Source organism: Rana temporaria, chromosome 4 (assembly GCF_905171775.1).
Source record: "Rana temporaria chromosome 4, aRanTem1.1, whole genome shotgun sequence".
Taxonomy (NCBI): domain Eukaryota; kingdom Metazoa; phylum Chordata; class Amphibia; order Anura; family Ranidae; genus Rana; species Rana temporaria.
Window position 1 is genome coordinate 94,806,938 of NC_053492.1, and position 14,069 is coordinate 94,821,006.

Consider the following 14,069-nt stretch of genomic DNA (forward strand, 5'->3'; position numbering starts at 1 on the left):
CAGCAGCCCGACGTCCAGATCGGTTTACCGCCGTTGGCGTTTGGTGCTTCAGAAAGATTAGTTCTGCAACCTTCCACACAAAGTCCGCATGGACCATAGACCTGTCACTTTTTTTTTCATCAGAATGAAGGAATTCCAGAGGCATTGTTCCAAAAGATGTTGGAAACATTTTTTATAGTATTTTTTTTTGCTGCTTCCTCATCGCTGGGTAAAAGGTCATGGCCTGGTCATGGCCTGGTCAGCTCTGTCCACACCTCCCATAGTGTGGTTGTAGTCCAACACAACCTGTGGCTTCATAACATCCTTGCCACCTTTGGTATGCACCATGACGGTCGAGGTGTTATGGACTGTGCTCATAAGGGACATGTCTTTTTTGTCCCATCACTTCAGTGCCAACATTTTCCCTTTCTGCCATGCAGCTACTTCTCCTTTCCCGAGCTTTTTGTTGGAAAATGCTGACGGCATGTCACGCCGGTTAGGCCTCACGGTCCCATAAGCGTCCGTCTTATTTAGGATAAGGAACTCGTACAGTTCTGGGGAGGTATAAAAATTGTCTGTGGTGACACAGTAGCCCTGGTTCAGCAATGGCTCTATCAAGGAAAGAACCGAAGCGGTTGCCATTCCAAAACCGCTGAATCGCTGGCAGAATTTGGTCCCTTTCCCGGTGTACAGGACTGAGTTCCAGATGTACCCAGAGCTGGATTCACACAGCATAAATAATTTTATGCCAAAGCGAGCACGCTTTGATGCAATAAACTGTATCCAGGAGAGTCTACCTTTGTAGGCCATGAGACTTTCATCGATAGTAATGTCTCTCTCAGGAATATAGGTCCGCTGGAAATTCTGCAAAATAAGCTAGTAAACCTCCCAAATTTTTTCAGCTTTGGAGCTGGATGAGAACTCTCATCAAAGTCCTCATTATTTTCAAAGTGCAAATACTTCATGATCAATGAAAATCTGTACTCTGACATGACGGTTCCCAAAAAATGTGGCCAATAATTTATTGGTTGTCCAATACCATTATCCCCACCACTCCCTGTTAAATTATGAGGCCCTTAAACTTCCAGATGTTGTCGCTGGTTACAGGCTCCCATTTTCTGCACCTTGAAAATCGCTGATGGGTAGCAGCTTGTTGTTCTTGGTAGCGATTAGTCTCCAAAACTATTTTGGCGATCACTTCATCTGTCAAAAAAAGTTGGAGGTATTCCAAGGAATTGTCATCCTCAACGTCCACTTTTATCCCAGGTGCTCCTGTAAATGGAAATCTTGGGGGCGCTACGTGCTCCGTACCACAATCAATTGCGCACAAAGTCTGCACATCGCTGGACACAGTCGCAGGATCATTGCTCAAATCACTTTCTGCGTCTGATGGTGAACTTTCCCACGCGTCGCTGTCACTCAACTCCTCCGCAAGTGATTCCGTATCGCTGTCGTTGTTTTCCATCAGGTCGCATAGCGATTTTGAGGTAGAGGCGCTCTTTGCCATGATCACTGTGCAGTTTACAGACACAAGTACAGTAAATCTGCAGACAAGGGCACTGGAGAAAGCACTGGTGGGGCAATCAAAGGTCAATGTATATTATTTTTTAGTGTAATCCAATTGTATCAGTGTGTTTTACTTTGTTTTCACTTTTCAATGTTTGAATTTCGCGCCGCCCCCCCCCCCGTTACGCCCCCCTGCGTCGTGACGCTCACAGGGAAGGGAGTCAGGGGAACACAGTGCATCGGGCGGAACATCTGGCCTCCGTGCACTGGGGAAATACATCGCTGGATTGCAGGGAAAAGGTAAGTCACCTCTTTCTGCATCCAGCGAGGCAAACCCGAGTGTGGTTCGGGGTTAACGATCGCAGCAGAAAAATCTCACCCCAAGCCACACTCGGGAATACCGTTATTCAGGTTAAAGGAGTTGTAAAGGTGTGTTTTTTATTTTCTAAATAGGTTCCTTTAAGCTAGTGCATTGTTGGTTCACTTACATTTTACTTCGATTTCCCTTCTAAATGTTGTTTATTCTTTGTCTGAATTTCTCACTTCCTGTTTCTCCTCAGTAAGCTTTGCACCATCATTTGAGCGGTGGAAAGTCAGCCAGAACAGCTTACTGAACAGCTTACTGAGAAGGAACAGGAAGTGAGAATTTCCAAACAAAGAAAACAAAGAAAAAAAAAACTATTAGAAGGGAAATCGAAGGAAAAGATTAGTGAACCAACAATGCACTAGCTTAAAGGCACCTATTTAGAAAATACATAACAAACCTTTACAACCCCTTTAAGTGTATATAAAATCTAACTTTTTCTTAGCTTTGGGTAGAGTAGGGAGGGGTTAGCAACTTTTTCAGGTTGTTCTTGTGATCTGCATCCTTTCTGTGGAGATTTATCTAAGGGACCATTATCACTGAGACTGAAAGTGGGCTATTTACTAAAGGCAAATACTGTAGACTGTCTACTTTGCAAGACAAGTTGCTAATTCCAAGAGAAGTTTTCCTTGAGTCTAGTGAATGATGTGAAGCTCTGCTGACTTTCATCATCCAATCATGTGCAAACAAAAATGCCTTTTTTTTTTTGCACGTTATTGGGTATTTTTGTAAAAGTGACATTTTACCCCATTAACTAAGCTCTGGGAAGGCTCTGAGGGAAAACTCCAAAGTGAGGGGAAATAAAACATTTAGAATTATTGACTTGGGTAAATCAGCCTGCCCATAGGTGGATCTAATCTTAGTCCGGCCTCTGCTGAAAAGGCCAATATTTGATTCATCTATGGCTGGCTTTAGAGAGTATTTCCCTCAGTATTGTAAGGGTTGTGTCTGTAGAACAGAAAGGAAACTGCACAATGGGATGGCTATCAAACTTCTTACTAAATCCAAGAGTAAAAGAAGTTTGTCTCTAGATCTACATTTTTATTAGATTTTAGTTAGTAGGTTTAGTCTACTTTAAGTGTAAATTCATTTTATATTTCAACTGGTCGAATTGCTTCTCATCTATTTTTATCTCTTAAAACTCTAGTGGCTAGAACTCTGGATAGTTCTCAGCTCCACCAACTATTTTTGTGATAAGGAAGGTTCACCTGCCATGCATTACTTATTTAATTTACATTTTCAAAAATACGATAGGAGGTCTGAGACTTTATAGTGAATGGAGGTCTGGGCTTCTATCCATCCAAAAACAAATAGACCAGACTGGCTTTAATTGTTTCTACTTTCTACCCAGTTGTACTACCTAATGGAGAAAAGTGTGATTATAAAAGTCTGCTGACCCAACATGAAGCTGTAAAGGGGAAGATTGTGTGATTACATATTTCGTTTTAAACCCTTATATTATGTGATATTACTTCTCTGTTTATATTTTTATTTGCATGCCCCAAGGGCTGCAGCTTTAATGTCTCTTGCATAATCAGACCATCCAGGTTCTGATCCCTTTTACATATTTATTACTTCAGGTGATATTTTATGAACACAATTATTCTAAGCACCAAGCAGTTTTTCATATAGAGTTAATACAGAGGTCTTTATGAGAAATGGAATCTTTAGGGTTGAATTGTGCAATAAAAAGTTAATTTGCTAAATGCAGACAGTTTTTTTTACCCTCGTATAATTATGAGCATCTATTCTCCAGATTATCATTAAGATTTCTCTATATATAAAGAGCCATCATACACAGTAGCTCTATTCAATGAATTGCGAGCTGTAATAAATAGGGCCCAATGCACCATTTTTTGCAATTTAAAGAGGATGACGAAGAGCACAACATAAACCAATAAATAACTTAGTGAATTTATCATTCAAAGGAGAGAGGAAGGATTACTGTTGGGGAAGGATGGGGAAGCAGTGCACAAGAAGAGTACTGTGGGGTAGATTTACTAAAACTGGTGCACCTGTGCATAGTAGCCAATCGGCTTCTAAATTTAGCTTGTTTAATTAAAGTTTGTCAATAAAACCTGAAAGCTAATTGGTTTCTATGCAGAAGTGCACCAGGTTTTGCATTCTCCAGCTTTAGTAAATAAACCCCTGTGGGACAGAAAAACTACCCACCTTTACAATTTAGAATAATCTTTCTGTGTGTGCCAGTAAAAAAAAAAATATATCTGTCACCATTTTCTATGTGTGTTTAAACAAAAAAAAACAGTTTCAAATGCCTTTATAAATATGACCAATCTATTAGGGCCCAATAACACCATTGTGTGCATTAATTTACGCATTAACACATATACTTTGATGCACTGGCAAGATCACAGGGCCAGATTCACGTAGGGCAGCGGCGGCGTAACGTATCGTAGATACGTTAAACCGCCACAATTTTTCATCGCAAGTGCCTGATTCACAAAGCACTTGCGATGAAAACCTACGCCGGCGGCCTCCGGCGCAAGGCGGGCCAATTTAAATGGGCGTGTGCCATTTAAATTAGGCGCGCTCCCGCGCCGGACCTACTGCGCATGCTCCGTTTCCGAACTCCCGCCGTGCTTTGCGCACCGTGACGTCATTTTTTCGAAAGCGACGCGCGTAGCGTAATTCCGAATTCCCGGATGGCTTACGCAAACGACTTTATTTTTTAAATTTCGACGCGGGAACGACGGCTATACTTTATACAGCAATACGATTGCTGTGTAAAGTTAAGGCACCAAAAAACCGACTAACTTTGCGACGGAAAACTAGACTAGCAGCAACGTAGCGAGCTCGAAAATCCGTCTGGAATCGCCGTAACTCCTAATTTGCATACCCGACGCTGGTTTACGACGCAAACTCCCCCCAGCGGCGGCCGCGGTATTGCATCCTAAGATCCGACAGTGTAAAACAATTACACCTGTCGGATCTTCTGGCTATCTATGCGTAACTGATTCTATGAATCAGTCGCATAGATAGAAACAGAGATACGACGGCGTATCAACAGATACGCCGTCGTATCTCTTTTGTGAATCTGGCCCACAGTGTCTCTTTAATTGTTGTGGAACTTTATTTAGAATGTTCATATGATCTTTGTTCTTTAGGTCTCTTATACTGTAATGCTTCCCACTACATGCAGGTGCAGTTACATATTTTAATCTATATCATTATGCAGATCCTAACTGAATAGGACTTTGATGAATCAGAAGGTGCCACACAATGATCCCTGGCTGCCAAAGGGGGGAAAAAACATTTGCAATTCTAATTTTAACATGTACAAATTTTAGTGCATATAGATTGACAAGATTTATATGCAAATTGTAGAAGGGGAGCCACACGTTTTCAGAAAATCACAGTGATGGATGACTTATGATTTGTCAAAGGAAGATATGTATTGTACACATGCTCTGTTTTTTTATCAGCATATACAAAATTAATTCTACTTTATCTTGTCACTAAAATTACATCCCGAAGCCTATTTGAAAGTTTGGTTTCTGGAAAAGTATGTTATAATGGTACATGTAGTAAATAAAAAAAGTGTTTCATATGTCGGTAGAACATCGGAATGTAATGGTAAAGAGCAGTATTATTGTTTTGTTTTCTTTTTGTAGCATGTGTAAAATCTTTGATCTAGTAAATATAACATTGGAAGGCACAATGTATAATAAACTTATAAATAATTTAAAGTGGAATTTCAGCTTAGACCAACTAGCCTTAAATGCCCTCTCCCCTCTCCTAACACCTATGCTGACCCACCTGTGTATTAAAGATGCATATACTGTACTTACCTATCTTCAGCATGCTCAGATCCAGCCATATGGCCCCTATGTCAGCCATCAGTGGCTGCAGGGGAAAGGACGGAGAGCCAACAACACATGGGCCACAGGAGCTTATGGGTGACATTACCACTGCAGGCTTTACCAGTCTGACTGACACAGTGGACTAGAACAGAGTGGGCTGAAAATAGAAAAGTGTATGCATATTTTTTACACAGGCTAGTAAGCATCCCTAGGTGTTATTTTTAAGACTATCTAGATTTAAGCTGGAATTCCACTGAACTACAAGCCCCGATATCCTTTGCGACTTTCGGCTTGTAGTTCCCAATGAACTACCACGGCGCTGTAGAGCACTTTGGTAGTTTATTGATTTCTTCCTGTCAGTATATCTGCCTGCCCATATGGGATGTATGGCACACAGATATACTGATAGATCTGAAGGAGACCTGCATGGCACCAGCGATCTTCTAATCACTTATGCAATGCTTTACAGGCTCCAAAAGAAGAAAATATTAAATACACATTTTTTTACCTGCGCAAAAATGTGCATTTATTTATTTTTTCTAAAAAGGCGAACTGATCCTTTAACCACAGCCCTGGACCATTATGCAGGTAAAGGACCAGGCCCTCTTTTGCAATTCGGCACTGCGTCGCTTTAACTGACAATTGTGCAGTCATGCGACGTGGCTCCCAAACAAAATTGACGTCCTTTTTCCCCACAAATAGAGCTTTCTTTTGGTGGTATTTGATCACTTCTGTGGTTTTTATTTTTTTGCGCTATAAACAAAAATAGAGAGTAAATCTTTTAAAAGAAAAAAATTTCCTCAGTTTAGGACGATACATATTCTTCTACGTATTTTTGGTAAATAAAATCGCAATAAGCGTTTATTGATTGGTTTGCGCAAAAGTTATAGTGTTTTCAAAATAGGGGATAGTTTTATGGCATTTTTTTTATATACAGTATATATTTTTTTACTACTAATGGCGGCGATCAGTGATTTTTTTTGTGACTGCGACATTATGGCAGACACATCGGACACTTTTGACAAATTTTTGGGACCATTGTCATTTTCACAGCGAAAAGTGCTATAAAAATTACAGTGAAATTACTGTGAAAATGACACTAGCAGTGAAGGGGTTAACCAGGAGGGGGCGCTGTAGAGGTTAAATGTGCCCTAAGGGAGTGTTCTTACTGTGGGGGGGCGTGGTTGTGTGTGTGACGTCACTGATCGTCGTTCCCTAACACAGGGAACAGACGATCTGTGACAGCCACACTAGGAAGCACGGGGAGAGGTTTGTTTACACTTACCTCTCCCCGTTCTTCCTCTCTGTGACCCGATCGCGGGACACCGGCGGCGATCGGGTCTGCGGGTCCCGCGGGCACAGTCACGGAGGACAGGACCGAGTTCCGAGCGCGCAGCCGCCGGCGCTCTCGCGACCCATGGCTGGGCATCTTAAAGGGGACGTACCTGTACGTCCATATGCCCAGCCGTGCCATTCTGCGGTCCTTAAGGGGTTAAAGTACAACCACACATACTTCAAAGCCTATCTCCAGTCAAACCTTTTTTCTTTTAAGCTTTATATAGAATATACAAATATATATTATATATACAGTATCTCACAAAAGTGAGTACACCCCTCTCATTTTTGTAAATATTTTATTATATCTTTTTACGTGACAACACTGAAGAAATAGCACTTTGCTACAATGCAATGTAATAAGTGTACAGCTTGTATAACAGTGTAAATTTGCTGTCCCCTCAAAATAACACACATCCATTAATGTCTAAACTGCTGGCAGCAAAAGTGAGTACACCCCTAAAACAAAATGTCCAAACTAGGCCCAAAGTGTCAATATTTTGTGTGGCCACCATTATTTTCCAGCACTGCCTTAACCCTTTTTGGCATGGAGTTCACCAGAGCTTCACAGGTTGTCATGATGACATCGGGTAGCTGGTGGATGCTGGAGACCTTGCGTTCCTCCACCTTCCATTTGAGGATGCCCCACAGATGCTCAATGGGGTTTAGGTCTGGAGACATGCTTGGTCAGTCCATCCATCACCTTTACCCTCAGCTTCTTTAGCAAGGCAGTGGTCGTCTTGGAGGTGTGCTTGGGGTCATTATCATGTTGGAATACTGACCTGTGGCCCAGTCTCCAAAGGAAGGGGATCATGCTCTGCTTCATTATGTCACAGTACATGTTGGCATTCACAGTTCCCTCAATGAACTTTAGCTCCCCAATGCTGGCAGCACTCATGCAGCCCCAGACCATGATACTCGCACCACCATGCTTGACTGTAGACAAGACACACTTGTCTTTGTACTCCTCACCTGGTTGCCGCCACACACGCTTGACACCATCTGAACCAAATAAGTTTATCTTAGTAATCCATGTCCTTAGTTTGCTTAACTTTAGCAAACTGTTTGCAGGCTTTCTTGTGCATCATCTTTAGATGAGGCTTCCTTCTTGGACGATGACCATGCAGACCAATTTGATGCAGTGTGCGGCGTATGGTCTGAGCACTGACAGGCTGACCCCCCACCCCCTTCAACCTCTGCAACAATGCTGGCAGCACTCATACATCTATTTTCCAAAGACAACCTCTGGCTATGACGCTGAGCACATGCATTGAACTTCTTTGGTTGACCATGGCGAGGCCTGTTCTGAGTGGAACCTGCCCTGTTAAAACACTGCATGGTCTTAGCCACCATACTGCAGCTCAGTTTCAGGGTCTTGGCAATCTTCTTATAACCTAGGCCGTATTTTTGTAGTGGAACAATTTTTTTTTCATATCCTCAGAGAGTTCTTTACCATGAGGTCCCATATTGAACTTCCAGTGACCAGTATGAGAGAGTGAGAGTGATAACACCCCATTTAACACACCTGCTCCCCATTCACACCTGAAACCTTGAAACATTAACGAGTCACATGACACCGGGGAGGGGAAATTGTTAATTTATCATTATTGACTTTTTTTCTTACGAATCTGAACACAGTTCTAGTATTGTTCAAAATAAAAAAAACTGCATAAGGTTAATTAACCTATTAATTAATTTATGGGTGTATGCATATAAATGTGTAAACATAAATAAACATATGTTAGTAAAATGGAATGGAAGTAAAGTTTCATGTCTAAACACTATACAGCACTTCATACTCAGGATCTTTCAGCCAGTTTGTGCTAGCAAGATCCGGTGTAGCTGATCAGTAATTTCATCCTTCTTTAGATTACTGTGTTTGTTTATTTCTCCTTGATCTATGTAAGTACGCGTGTGGCAGAGGTGTGTCCTATTGCTACATACTTGTCCTTAAAAGTTTCTTATCAAAGACTCCATTATTCCCATTCCCATTATTCATTATAGAACAATAGGCAAACTTTAATTTTATTTTGGATAGAGCAAGGGACCTGGCGGATTTTTTTCCCGCCGTCTCTTTCCCATTGTGGAGATTTCCCTTCACTTCCTGTCCCATAGCCACACATGAAGTGAGAGGAAATCTCTGCAAATTAAGGGACCAGAACTAGTGTCCTTATTGGACGATTTCCCCTCTATTACTTTTCTGGGGATAACCCAAAATGTGGGTAATTTCTTTTCATTTCACTTTCAATGATAATAGTAAACAGGACAAATAGAGTTGGTGAATCTCCTTAAAGTAGAGTTCTCCTGAAGATAAATAAAGTCAATAAATAAAGCTTATAAATATAATATAATATATATATACTGCGCTGATCCAATAGTGTCAGAAAGTGGCAGCCAATACAACAAAGGAATACATTGTGTAAATAAGTAAATAAATAAGTAGAAAATAAAAGTGCAGCACCAAACATGGAGCCTAACCATACACAGGTAAGGCTAGGAAGATAAAACGCTGGTGCGATGTATCAAAACAAACATCTAAGTTTAGGAGGATAAAACGCTGGTGCGATGTATCCAAACACACATCTAACATGTGAAAAAGCAACAAATGAATATTAAAGTTAAAAAATGAATAGTGAAATCCATGAACCACACTCAAGTTGTGTGTATGGTGTCCATCCAAATAACTCCAGCCTTCAGAGCTTATATGATAACTGATGTTGGTTATTTTCCCAATGCAACAGTAGCTACGATCCCATTCAAAGATGTTTTCAATCAACAAGGTACGAAGAGATTAAATACCCTTACCAGATGTGGTGGACCCAGGAACACCATACGGTGGTGGGTCAAACATGCTTAATCAACCCTAAGAATGGGGGGCAACTTCTCTTGATAGCACTGGACCGTAGCTCTCCATGCTAGTAGAAATCCAAACCGACTAGATCCTGGACGTAGAAGTAGTATCCACTGCTTCCTTGTAAGGCGTAGGATGGACTCACCATAAAAAAGAAAAAGGAAAAAACAAGAGAGGACGCCTCCTCATAGTGTAAAAAATTCAACATTTATTGTCCAATAAAGGCAGTTAGCCAAACATGAACACACTCAATAATACAAATGCGTAAAACCACAGCAAGGAAAAAAAAGCCAAAAATGCAAAATAATAGTAATAAAAAATCCCTGTATTCAATAAAAAATAGCACAGTGAGGAATGGCTGGGGCCAATGTATGTGCCCGACCGGTTTCGTGTAATGACACTTCAACTGGGGCATAAATAAAGCTACAAATCCTGCAGCTGCTGACCTTTAATATTAGAACACTTACCTGTCCAGGGCACCCGCGATGTCCTCACCTGAAGCTGATCTGTTCTTTAGGGTCCCGGGTGGAGGCGCCGTCATCTTCAGTAAGGAAATCAGAAAGTGAAGAATTGCGACTTCACAGCCTGGTTCCCTACTGCGCATGTGCGAGTCGCCCTGCATGTCCTTACTAGTCCTTTCTGTCTTATGGGACCTATGTGTCTGCCAGAAGACAGTGGGGGGGATGGAGGAGAGGTCGGACATGGCGGAGATCGCCGCAGAATCTGTGGCGACCTCTCACTGTAAGTGGGAACAAATACCTGTATTAGACAGGTATCTGCTCCCCCTCAAAGGTGCTAAATGTGACACCGGAGAGGGGGAGGAACTGGAAAAGCGGAAGTTCCATTTTTGGGTGGAACTCCACTTTAATGGGGGCACAGACAGCAAAAAAAACTTCACTATATCCAAAACTCAAAAAAAAAAATTAAGTTTTGTCTTTAGTTATACTTGAATTGCAAGCACATCTTTTATTATGTTATTTAGCATTTTTATCAGGCAATATATTAGAACTCTGTCTTTAGGTAAATTGCTCTCCCATTCACCTCTGCCCAAAACCTTGCATGTGCATAAAAATCAAGGAACCTTGTAGCAATGGGGCAGTAAACATTTGCCAGTGTGATGAAGACTAAGGCAGTGGGGAGCAGGTCCGATCTGCATCTGAGTTCTCTGTATTTTCTCTGTTCTGATTATTTTATTAGGAAAGTCGCCACCACCTTAATTTATTGAACAGCTACAACATAAATACTGTTTTTTTCCAGAAAATCAATGTTTTGCTTATAAACTTGTTTGCCCCAGTTGTCTATTTATGTTGAAATTAATTTCAGGAATTAGTTGACTTCAATCTGTTTCTCAATTTATTTGTCATTGCTTTTGCCAAGGCTATTTCGTTATCTTTTTTTTTTTTTTTTTTTTCAAGCTACCTGCATATGTCATGTCTTATGTTAATAAGTGTAAATGTGCTAATAACTTCAGCAAATGTTTTCTTAGCTATGATTAGGTTGAGCATTAGTTGTATTTATATTTATAATGTATGCAAAGACACACAGCTAAAATTGACATATAATTAATATTCTAATGATGTTCTTTCCCCCATTTTTTGCACAAGGTCATCATGTTTGCATTTTATAAGTTCATTTTAAGTTGAGGGATCAACTTGGACACTCTGAGAATGAAAGTTCTCATTAAAAAGCATAATTGCTTTATTGCCTGGTGGAATTAAGCAATTAATTCAACGTGAATGGCTGTTAATAATGTAAAGATCAGCATTAAGACCACTGGATGGTTTCATTGTTTGTGCTGTAGCATGTAACCATTATCTTAATTTTCTCTCTCTTCATTCTTCAGTCTTTAAGTTGTCTCTCTGGCTTTCTATGCTTTTTTGTGTTATATTTTACATAAGAAATCATTACTTGGCATTTAACCTCCCTGGCGGTATGATTCTTTCAGAAAAAACATGCTAAAAGCGGTACCATTATTTGCAAGGAAATTTGGCGTTTTATATTGTAGGTCTGTAATTTTTAGAAATAACTCACTTAAATCTGACCAAACAAGATTCTAATAGGCATCCCGTGTATTACATTTTTTTAAAAACAAAATTATAAATTATAATATAATAAATAATTATAAATAATTATAACAAATAATAATATAATTAAAATAAAAATTATTCAATAATGTAATCAAATCAAAATCACTGAAATTTGCTCAGTTGCAGAATTGTCGCTGTCATTACTTTTATTTTTTTATGACGAATTTCCCCACAAATCGCTATCGCACAATTCTGCAAGTGATTATAATTTATTATCGCTGTTTTTTAGCTGATCTAAAACTATTTTTGACATAAAGGGACACTTTTGGTTGCTATGGACAATCTACAGTTTGCAGGGAGAAAAAAACGTTTTTATTATATAAAATGACATGCAGGACACTGGGCAGACCACTAGGGACAGGGGGGGGTGTGTTTTTTTTACATACAGTACTGTAATCTATAAGATTACAGTATACTGTGTGTATAGTGTTTGTTTACGTTTTTGAATTTGGCGCCGTTCTCCGTCCCCGTGCGTCGTAACGTCGCAGGGAACGGAGATCGGCGTCACACGGAGGCACTATGTGAATCGAGCGAGGTCCCGCTCGCTCACACAGCGCGGTGGCATCGCTGGATCCAGGGACAAGGTAAGTAAAAAGTGCCTGTGGATCTAGCGAGGCAAGCCCGAGACTGACTCGGGGTTACCGATAGTAGCAAGAAAATCTAACCCCGTGTCAGTCTCGGGAAGACCGCCAGGGAGGTTAATGGATGTTCACTACTCTAAAGCTATTCTTGAGGAAACGCTGTCCAGAATGATTTCTTACTATTTGAGTTTATTTTGTTAACAATTTATTTATGCAAGCCACATGATTTTAACTTAAATCTTCTCGGATCCCTCGCTGGCACTCCAGGCCTTACCATCCTGCCGAGTACCCCCACAGCAAGCGGCTTGCTATGAGGGCCCCCAAGCTGAGCTGCTCTACGTGTCCATTTAGACATGGAGCCGTGGCTTGTCCCGGCCCTCACTGACTTTGATTGACTGTGTCACAGCCAATCAGGAGGGAGAGTCCCCAGCAGTCGAGGTTCTTGTGCAATATTGAGATGGGGCTCAGGTAAGTATTGGGGGGTGGGAGGGCTGAAGGGGGCTGCTGCACACTGAAGATCACATTAAGATAAAAAACATTTTGCCTTTAGAACCACTTTAATACTGTTGACATTACTCGATTTTGACAGTTAAAGGATCTTTTACCTAGGGTGAACCTTCAATAATAAAAAAATACCTATTTAACCATTTTTTAGTCTGGCAATGATCAAATGAGTTGTCTGTTGAAAGTACACATACAATTTGTTAACAAAAATTTGTATATTGCGGCTTAGCAGTCTTCAGATGCATTGTCTAAATTCATGTTTTAGGCTTTTTTTACCTGTTGATCCTGCTAGTAAAACACAGAGGTGAACCGCTTGAGATTTTAGTGCAACATACAGTAGGCAGTGTGCATAGGACAGCACAAGTTCATTGTGTTTCTTTCAGGAAATGTATCACATGTAAATAACCAACTGCTTCCAATGGTATATTTCACAGACCAAAAGGGAGAAAATAAAATAAAAATGTTTATTGTTTACACACCATTTAAGACTTTACAGACATGATTGACATAAGCAATGGACTAATGTCTTTAACCACTTCCATACCAGACACTTACGCACCTTCCCGCCCAAGCCAATTTTCAGCTTTCAGCACTGTCGCACTTTGAATGGCAATTGCGCGGTCATGCTACACTGTACCCAAACAAAATTGGCGTCCTTTTTTCCCCACAAATAGAGCTTTCTTTTGGTGGTATTTGATCACCTCTGCGATTTTTTTTTTGCGCAACAACAAAAAAAAGACTGAACATTTTGAAAAAAAAATTACATTTTTATTTTTTTCTGTTAATTTTTTTGTAAATACGTTTTTCTCTTTCAATTACGGGCACTGATATGGCGGCACTGATGGGCACCAATGAGATGGCACTGATGGACATCGATGAGGTAGTACTGACGGGCACAGATGAGGTGGCACTGATTGGCGGCGCTGGTATGCGGCACTGATGGGCACTCATAGGCGGCACTGATGGGCACACATAGGCAGCACTGATGGGCACACATAGGTGGCACTGATGGGCACACATAGGCGGCACTGATGGGCACTC